The sequence below is a fragment of the Callospermophilus lateralis genome, chromosome 2 (assembly GCF_048772815.1).
Source record: "Callospermophilus lateralis isolate mCalLat2 chromosome 2, mCalLat2.hap1, whole genome shotgun sequence".
NCBI lineage: Eukaryota > Metazoa > Chordata > Mammalia > Rodentia > Sciuridae > Callospermophilus > Callospermophilus lateralis.
The window spans coordinates 16,324,582-16,333,882 of NC_135306.1; positions in this window are offsets into that span (position 1 = coordinate 16,324,582).

The following is a 9,301-nucleotide window of genomic DNA, read 5'->3' on the forward strand; positions in this document are numbered from 1 at the left end:
ATACTGCAGAGCTTTAATAAAAAACAAACAAACAAACAACAGCATGGTTTTGGCAACAAAATAGACATGAAGTAGACATGAAGGCCAGTGGGATAGAACAGAAGTCACAGAAACCATCTCACATAGTTAGTTATCTAATGTTTGATGACAAAGATGCTAAAAGTACAGATTGGAAGAAAGATGGCTTTTTTAGCCAATGGTGCTGGAAAAATCCATAAGTAGAAGAATTAAACTAGATCTTTATCTCTCACTCTGCACAAAAGTCAAATCAATATGACTCAAATACTTAGAAATGAAACCAGAAACTTTGTAACTGTAAACCTAGGGTCAACACTCCAACATATTGGTGCTGGCACCAGCTTCCTTAACAAGACCCCTAAAGTTCAATAAATACGCCAATAATTAACAAATGGGACCACAGCAAATTAACAAGGCTTGTTTCACCTTCATTGAATGCCCAGTATCACCTACCATCTTTATTTCTTTTTCTTCTTTCAAATAACTTGCCATTATCACTCACTTTGTAGAAATCTAAACAAGACTAGGCTAATATAGAAGTCTTGGAAGCATGGGTTTTGGACTTCCAGTTGTATGATATAAGAAATGGCCTGTTCTGGTAGATAATCCAGTGCAGGCAGTATTTGATGTGATGGAAGTGTACTTCCTATAAGAAATAAAATAAAATAATTATTTTATTATAAAATAATAAATAATAAAAATAACGTTATTTATTATTTTATAATAACTAAAATCACTACATATTTGTTTAGTTAATAAATGGTTATCATCAACACCATTAAAATTACTAAAGTAGACTTCATTGAAGAAATGGTGTCATGTAAGAATCTTGAACTATTTTTGAAGATCTTCTTTAAAGAAAAGTCAAGTTGGAAGCTTTGTGTAACAGCTGGCATTTTCTGTGTAACAAACCACATTTTGGGTTTTAAAAATAAATTTTGAATTTTCTCACAATTCTGTGGGTCAACACTTTAGTCTGAGCTAGTTCAACTGAGAAGTTCTTCTGGTCTGATCTGAGCTCACTCATGCAATTGGTCATGTATCACAAGCCTCAGAGTTGGTTTTTCTTTGATGTCTTCAGCTGCAGTGGTTCAACTGTACTCCATATGGTCTGTCATCCTCTAGCCTGCTGGACTTAACTTGTTCTCTTGGAAACATCAGGTTTCTAAGAGAGCAAGAGTGGAAAACACACAAGATCTTTTGGTGGGCAGGATACAAAATTTATATGATATCCAATTAATGGAAAACTATTGGTTAACATAGGTCACAGGTCCAAATATGATTCAAGAAGCAGAGAAACTAAAAACAAAAAAAGAAAGAAAGAAAGAAAGAAAGAAAGAAAGAAAGAAAGAAAGAAAGAAAGAAAGAAAGAACTGAATCAAATGTAGGGTTTGAATAGAGGAAAGCCTAAAGAATCATGATCATTTGTATATTGCAAACTACTGCAGGCTGCTAATTGATTCGGCAAATATTCAAGGTTATGTATACAGGAATGTTGTTTATAGGTTTGAGGATCACAGAATGTTGCAGATTAGTTACATGAAAATAGTCTTATTCTTCAGAGTTAGGTAATATTGGTTTATAGAATCTTGTTATGAGAATTTAAGATGTAAATGTAGGTAAAGATAATCTTTCTCAAACTCTTCGTTTCACAGATAACAAATATTTGATGCAGCAATGTGAAGTGAATTTTTCAAGATCTTAAATTCATCACATATGTGAAGATGGGATTGAAACTTTACTCATATGTTTATTAGACCAGGTCCTTGAATATCAAGGAAAAATCATTTTGATTTATCTGGAGGACTTAGAAGATTTCTTTATAAGTTAGAGGTCTATTTGTGTGTGTGTGTGTGTGTGTGTGTGTGTGTGTGTGTGTAAGGTATAAGCATGCACACACTACACACACTGTGTGTACACCCTCACAATAGAAAAAGGAGGTGTGAGAGTGACATTTTGCATAGCCTTTTTTTCCAATTTTTTAATTTGTCTCACCTCCTAATTTCTATCATACCCTGAGCAGAAATTATTCCCAGAGCTAATTCATACATATACTGTTTAACACATGCCATCTGCTTCTGAAACCTGTGGCTACATACAACAAGTGTACTGTTAGATAAGTAGTTTCTGATATCAGCGTAGAATAAATGAAACTACTGCCCTTCTTCAGGAAAAATAAAAACATTTATCTTTTCAAAGTCATTTCCTCCTGCTTATGAAATACATACTATATATCCCCTTAACATAACCACATCAATGTTTTCTCTCAGTACCTACTGATAGCAAAGAATGATGCTGAATGACATTTAATTGATGGTGTTTTAAAATGTTCTAAATTAGGGAAAATAGTTACAAAATTATTTTCAAGGATATTAAAAACTAATAGTAGTTTGTAAAATACAAGATTACTGAGTCAAACAGCCATGGTTTTCAAATAGCATTTTATAAATTTAAAATTTATAATCATAAACTAATTTGACATTTCAGAGCTCCAGTTTCCTCATCTTTAAAAAGAAGGGGATAGATAATAACAAGTTAAACATCAAATATTGATGAATGCATGTAAAACATTGAATGCATCCCTTGGAGCTAAGTGAATAATAAATGCTAGCCAATTACATTGTCACACAATTAAAAGGGAAATTCAGTAAAGATATTATAATAAAATCACCATAGCTCCTAAAATTCACAAATTAATGTTTGAATTTTAATAAGGATGAATATTAAATATCAGAAGTCATCCAAAAATGTGGATCAACACAAAAAATACAACTTCCTGTTATTGTGTTAGGTGTGTAGTAGGTATTGTACCATAGGGTTTATGTGTACTATTTATAACAAATCATGTTTATTGTATCTATTTTGTAGAGAGGAAAACCCAGACCTACAGAAGTTAGGAAAAAATGCCTGTAGCCTTAGGACTAAGAAGTGGGAGAACTGGGATTTTAGTCCAGCTGTATCTAACTTCAAAGCCTTTGATTTTAAAGAAGATTGTAAATTTATCATTGGTTTTCATTTATCCACATTGCTTCCTGTCATATTCAATCTAGATAAGCAATCAGAACATGGTCCTTGGTCTGGACTTCCACATTTTGCTTCAGTTACAGTATATAATGTCCAGTAAAAAGGGTTTGTTGAGTACCCTGCCTAAATTGACAGTGGAATGCAAAAGGTTAAAATATGTGGGCTTTTGTAATTTTTCCTAAAGCAGAGACCAGATAGAGAAACTGGGACTCAGACAGTGCTGATGAGTTAAGTAGTAATGAAAAATGTCAGGGAGGTTCTAGAGACAAAGAGAATACTCTTTGGTTTGATGACCTAAATATCAAATTCCTTCATGACAGTTTATGAGTGAGTGATAGGAAAAGATATGTCAGCTGCACTGTCCAAGCAATAAAAACAAATTACCTTATTGTGGACAAAGGATTAGAATGGAAGACCCTATATGCTGCTTTCTGGAATTCTTACTCCAAGAAGATTTGCCTGTTTTACATTGCTATAGGAAATAATAATAATAATAATAATAATAGATTATTTCCACCTGTTTTTTTCTCAGGTGTATTTTTATCCCCTAATCTTCAAGAATGATGAATTCCAAAACTCATGACTTTGAGAAGATTAAACTTCACCTGTCAGAGCAGATGTGTATACATAGTATATACTCCCTAAAAACACGTGGCTTACGATAGAATTGTGTGTTAATTTAGGAAGAATCATGGACTCAAATTAGGAAGAGCTAATACCTTGTGAATAACAACTGACTTTAGCTTATCAATTTCTGTTTACTCATCTGTATTGGCTTAGAGATTTAGAGTGAGAAAGGAGATACAAGGATGATAAATTAACATGTATACTTTCTATATAAATCCTATGGCTATTTCTATATGTTCACATAGGTTATATTTTACTAGACAGAAGATTAAGATTATATCAAGGAATTCCACTCTTGGGTTTTATTTACTGATGGTCAAAGAAGTCTCTGGCCCCAGAGTCCATCTGATAGAACTTCAGTACTTTGCAGTTGCCACCTACCTCTGAAGGGGGCTCTGCTACCTTTACTTTCAGGATTCTTTACAAAGAAAAGTAGAAGTTAACAGGACATTGCAACTTCTCAGTCACCCAAGCCAATGTCATATTTGCATTTTCCTCTTCTCAATGTCACACCCAAGGAATCACATCCTCACTACTCCAAGAATCTCTACATCTGTCTTGTCTTCCTCCATCCTAATCCTAGTCCCCTTGGCTTTTCACAAGGATCTTCAAACTTGTCTTTAGATCTCTCAGTCTCATTGCTTTGGCTTGTCACTTCCTCACATTGCAAATGTGATCACTTCCTCACATTGCAAGTGATCATTAAAGAGAATTTGAAGAATATCATGATCACAGAGGTCATGGAAACTCTGGCTTAGTATCCTTACAGATTCCCTGTGCCTTTAAGACACAGCACCAAATTCCTAGACATCCTTGTCAAACCCTACATAGGCTGACCACTTCTCCTTTCATCACTCCACCTCTCCCCGAGTCCTGTGCTCTGGCTCCTCTGAGCTCCCTACTCTATGAACTGCCCATGATACTGCTGCTGATCATGTTGTTCTTCTCCTAAAACCTTTACTGTTATCCTCTTACACCTTCAGGTCCCAGAGCAAATGTCACTTCTTGGTGTGATTCACTGAGCCATAGAGCAATAGAAAAACCTCTATATAATCTCTTAAATCTTCCCACACTTAGATCCATTTTAAGTTAATATTTTTAATATTAATTTAATATGGTGGCAGTTAGGAATCTATTTTGACTCTTTTGTATATGTATACCCACTTTTCCCAGCACCATTTATTGAAAGTTCTGTGCTTTCTCCAAAGTGTGCTCTTAGCATCTCTGTCGAAGACCTGGTAGTCTGAGATGAGTGAAGGAACATCACTTTTCCTATCCCTGGTTTTCCTTGCTCTCAAAAATTGAATGAATAAGTTTATATGAATAATACTCAATGACAAATTTTTCTGTTCTCTCCCTTACCAGTGAATCATGGGATATATTTAAGTACAGACCAAGCTGGTAATTAAGCATACAAAAAATATATATTTTTGGCTCTGGTGGCTAAGCTGAGAGATAAGGCCTCAGTGATGAGCAGAAAAGATGTGAAAGGGGCCCTTCTATTTGCCTTCCTTGACCTCACGCTTTATGTCTGGACTCTCAGGTTTGAGACCTGAAAAGATCTGGCAGCTTAGAAAGATGTAAGTCTGTGAGGCAATTTATAAGACTGTAGATAGCTAGAGTTGGTTTAATTGAAAGATATAATTACCAGGTGTTGAAGGCAAAGGGGTTCATTAACTCACCAGACACTCTGTTGACTGAACTGTCCTCATTTTAATTTTTCATGACACATCAAGCAGGGGGACACCTGTGGGTCAGGAGAATTGACCAATTCTGGACTTTCAGGCACTTCAAACTCAACCCCGAGGGCAGACAATCTTTCAGAAGTGGAATGCTAAGTTGTTTTCTCCTGTTTTAAAACTCCTTGTTATAAAACTGTAATAAACCTCCATTGCTCCCTGAGGCTCCATAAAGACCTTGATAATCTGGCCTTTGTCTGCTCCTTCTCCTCAGACGTCTATACCCCTCCCCTTCCCTGTACTTTTTGCTTGATATACTTTGAATTGATAAGAACACTAGTAATTATTATTGCTATAATGATAATTTAATTATGACTACTGCTACTAATATTTGCTGAACTGTTCCTATGTACAAAACACTGCTATACCATGTCATATACATTAGCTCATTAAGTCCTCCTGAACATAAAACCTACCATTTATGGTAGATGCTGTTCCTGATTTAAAGATGAAAAAATGTGAGTCTGGAAACAGTCAAATTAATTGCATCAAATCAAACAGTTAATAAATACAAATTAGACTCCAGGTTTATCTGATTTAAAAAAAAATGTTTTGTCTGGTTGAGTTTTGTTTTCCTCCACACTCATTTGTGCATTCTTTGGGATTAAAAACTCTCCTGGTAACAGCTTGTCTTCGATAACTAGAAAAGTGCTTGGTACTTAGAAGGCCCTTGGGAAGTCTGCAGGATGAAGAGTTTACAAATGACCTCTCCTTTCCCTACTCAGTGGTAGGAGTAGTTGCAGTCAATTATAGAAGTAGAAAGAAATGATTGGTCTGTCTGTACCATTATCATGGCTTAGCTTGAAATGCAAATGATAGCACTTCCTGAAGTAAGTGGCTTATGGGACTAAGTTCCTTACAGTAAAGGACAAAGAAATGCTTACTTGAGGAGCAGCAGAAATACATAACAGAACAAGCTTAGCATAGTACCCTTCTTGCATTGACCATATGAGGCAGATGTTCTCCAGCTTAACAATGCACTTTAAAATACAAGACATACTATTATTCGTGAAAGCCATGAGATCATTTCATATGCATGAAATTATGAGCTATTTTTTATTTCCATCCATGATTTAGAAGACTGGGATTAAAAATAATAGTAGCAATAATAATAATGGCAATAATAAAAATTATAAAAATAAAAATTACATAGTGCCTGGTACCATCCAAACATCATCTCTAATCTTTTAAAACAACACTATAAAGCAGACATTAATGTTAGTTCCATTTGACACAGAAAGGAACTGAAAAATAATTTTCCAATGTTAGTTATCACCTAAAAGTGCAGTAATTCAAGTTTATGTCTCTCTGATCCCAAATATTTCCATACATCTAATCAAGAAATAACTCAGATGAATAAATGTAACACACAATATAAATAGAATTAAGTTCAAAAATCACCTGAACGTCTCAATAGAAGCACAAAAAATTCAATACTCAATCATGATAAAAAATACACAAATGAAAACCTTGAAAGAAATAGGGATAGAAGGAATTTAATCTTAATATCAAAAAGACAATATGAGAAACTCTAAGTCAATATCACACTGAATAGGAAAAATTTGAAAGTATTTCCTTCTACAACAAGAGACAAATCCCTAATTTCACCACTTCTATTAAATATAGCCCTTGAAAGTTTAACAAGGTACTTAGAAGTACTTGGTATTTAGAAGAAAAGAAAACAAGAAAAGAAATAGAATGAGTACAAATAGAAAGGAAGAAGTCAAATTGCCCCTATTTGCAGGTGATGTGAACTTATACTTAGAAGATCCTGAAAGTTCCACCAGTAGATTTCTAGAGCCAATAAACAAACCCAGAAACGTTGCAGGATAAAAATCAACATACAAAATCAGTGGCTTTCAATAACTTAAGAGAAAACACTAAAAGTAAATAGCAGAAAGATCAGGACAGCAGAGGGAAAAGAATAGGGAGAGGGAAAAGGAAAGGGAAAAGAGGAATACTGGGGCTTGAATTAGAACAAATTATATTCCATGCTTTTTATACTTATGTCAAAATAAATCCCAATGTTATGTATAACTAAAAAAAGCAAAAAAAAAAAAAATAGCTTTTACTACACACCAATAATGAATCATCTGAGAAAGAAGACAGGGGGAAATAAACCCATTTACAATAGCATCCAGGTAAGTAAATATGTAAAATATTTAGGAATAAATTTAAACAAGTAGGTGAAAAACATCTACATAAAAAATTACCAGTTACTGAGAAAATATATTGCAAAAGACACCAGAAGATGGAAAGAATTCCCATGTTCGTGGGTAGACAGAACTAAAATCATTAAAATGGGCATACTATCAAATGTGACCCACAGATTCACTGCAATCCCCAACAAAATACCAATGACATTCTCCATAGAGCTATAAGAGATTCGTCCTAAAATTTACATGGAAAACAGAAGACTAGAATAACCAAAATAATTATGAGCAAAATAATAAACCTGGAGGCATCACAATACCTGACTTCAAATTTTAATACAATGTCATAATAACAAAAAACAGCTTGGCACAGAACTAAAAGAATTCATTTAGACCAATGTAACAGAATGAAAGACACAGAGAAAAACTCACTCAGCTCCAGTTACCTGACTCCTGACAAAGGTGCCAAAAAGTCTGTAGGATGAAAGACAGCCTCTTTAACAAATGGTGCTGGGAAAACTATATATCCATATGTAAAGGACTGAAACTAGATCACCATCTTTCATCCTCTATGGAAGTCATCTCAAAATAGACCAAAGGCCTAAGAATAAAGTTAGGAACTTTTCAAATTCTAAATGAGAACATAGGGGAAACACTCCAACATACAGACTTAGGCAGTGACTTCCTCAATAGGACTCCTATAGCTTAGGAAATAATGCCAAGAATCAATAAATGGGATGGTATCAAACTGAAATGTTTCTGCACAGCAAAAGAAAAAATTAACAGCACAAACAAGGCCTACAAAATGAGAACGAAATCTTGACGGTTACTCTTCCAACATAGGATTAATATCTAAGATATATAAAGAAAAACAACAAAAACAAAAAGCACTCAAAAATCAACTCAAAGTGGATCAAAGACTTAGGTACTAGAACAGAGACCCCTGTGCCTAATACAAGAAAAAACAGACCCAAATATTTACCATGTCAGCCTAGGATCTGACTTCCTTAACAAGACTCCTAAAGTGTAAGAAGTAAAATCAAGAATCAATAAATAGGACAGTTTCCAATTAAAAAGCTTCTTCTCAGCAAAGGAAACAATCAATAACATGAGGAGAGAGCTTACAGACAGAGAGAAAATCTTTACCATATGCACCTCCGATAAAGCATTAATCTCTAAGATATATAAAGAACTCAAAAAACTTAACACTAAAAAAACAAATGGCCCAGTCAATAAATGGGCTAAGGAACTGAACAGACACTTCACAGAAGAAGAAATACAATTGATCAACAAATATATGAAAAAACATTCAACATCTCTAGCAATTAGAGAAATGCAAAATGCAAATCAGAACTACTCTAAGATTTTATCTCACTCCTGTCACAATGGCAATCATCAAGAATACAGGCAACAATAAATGTCAGCAAGGATATGGTGGAAAAGGTGCACACATTGCTAGTGAGACTGCAAATTGGTGCAACCACTATGGAAAGCAGTATGAAGATGTCTCAGAAAACTTGGAATGGAACCACCATTTGAGCCAGCTATCCCACTCCTTGGTTTAAACTCAAAGGACTTAAAATCAGCATACTACAGTATGCAGCCATGTCAATGTTTATAGAAGCTCAATTCACAATAGCTAAACTATGGAACCAACCTAGGTGTCCTTCAATAAACAAATGGATAAAGAAAATGTGGTATATATACTCAATGGAATATTATTCAGCTTTAAAGAAGAGA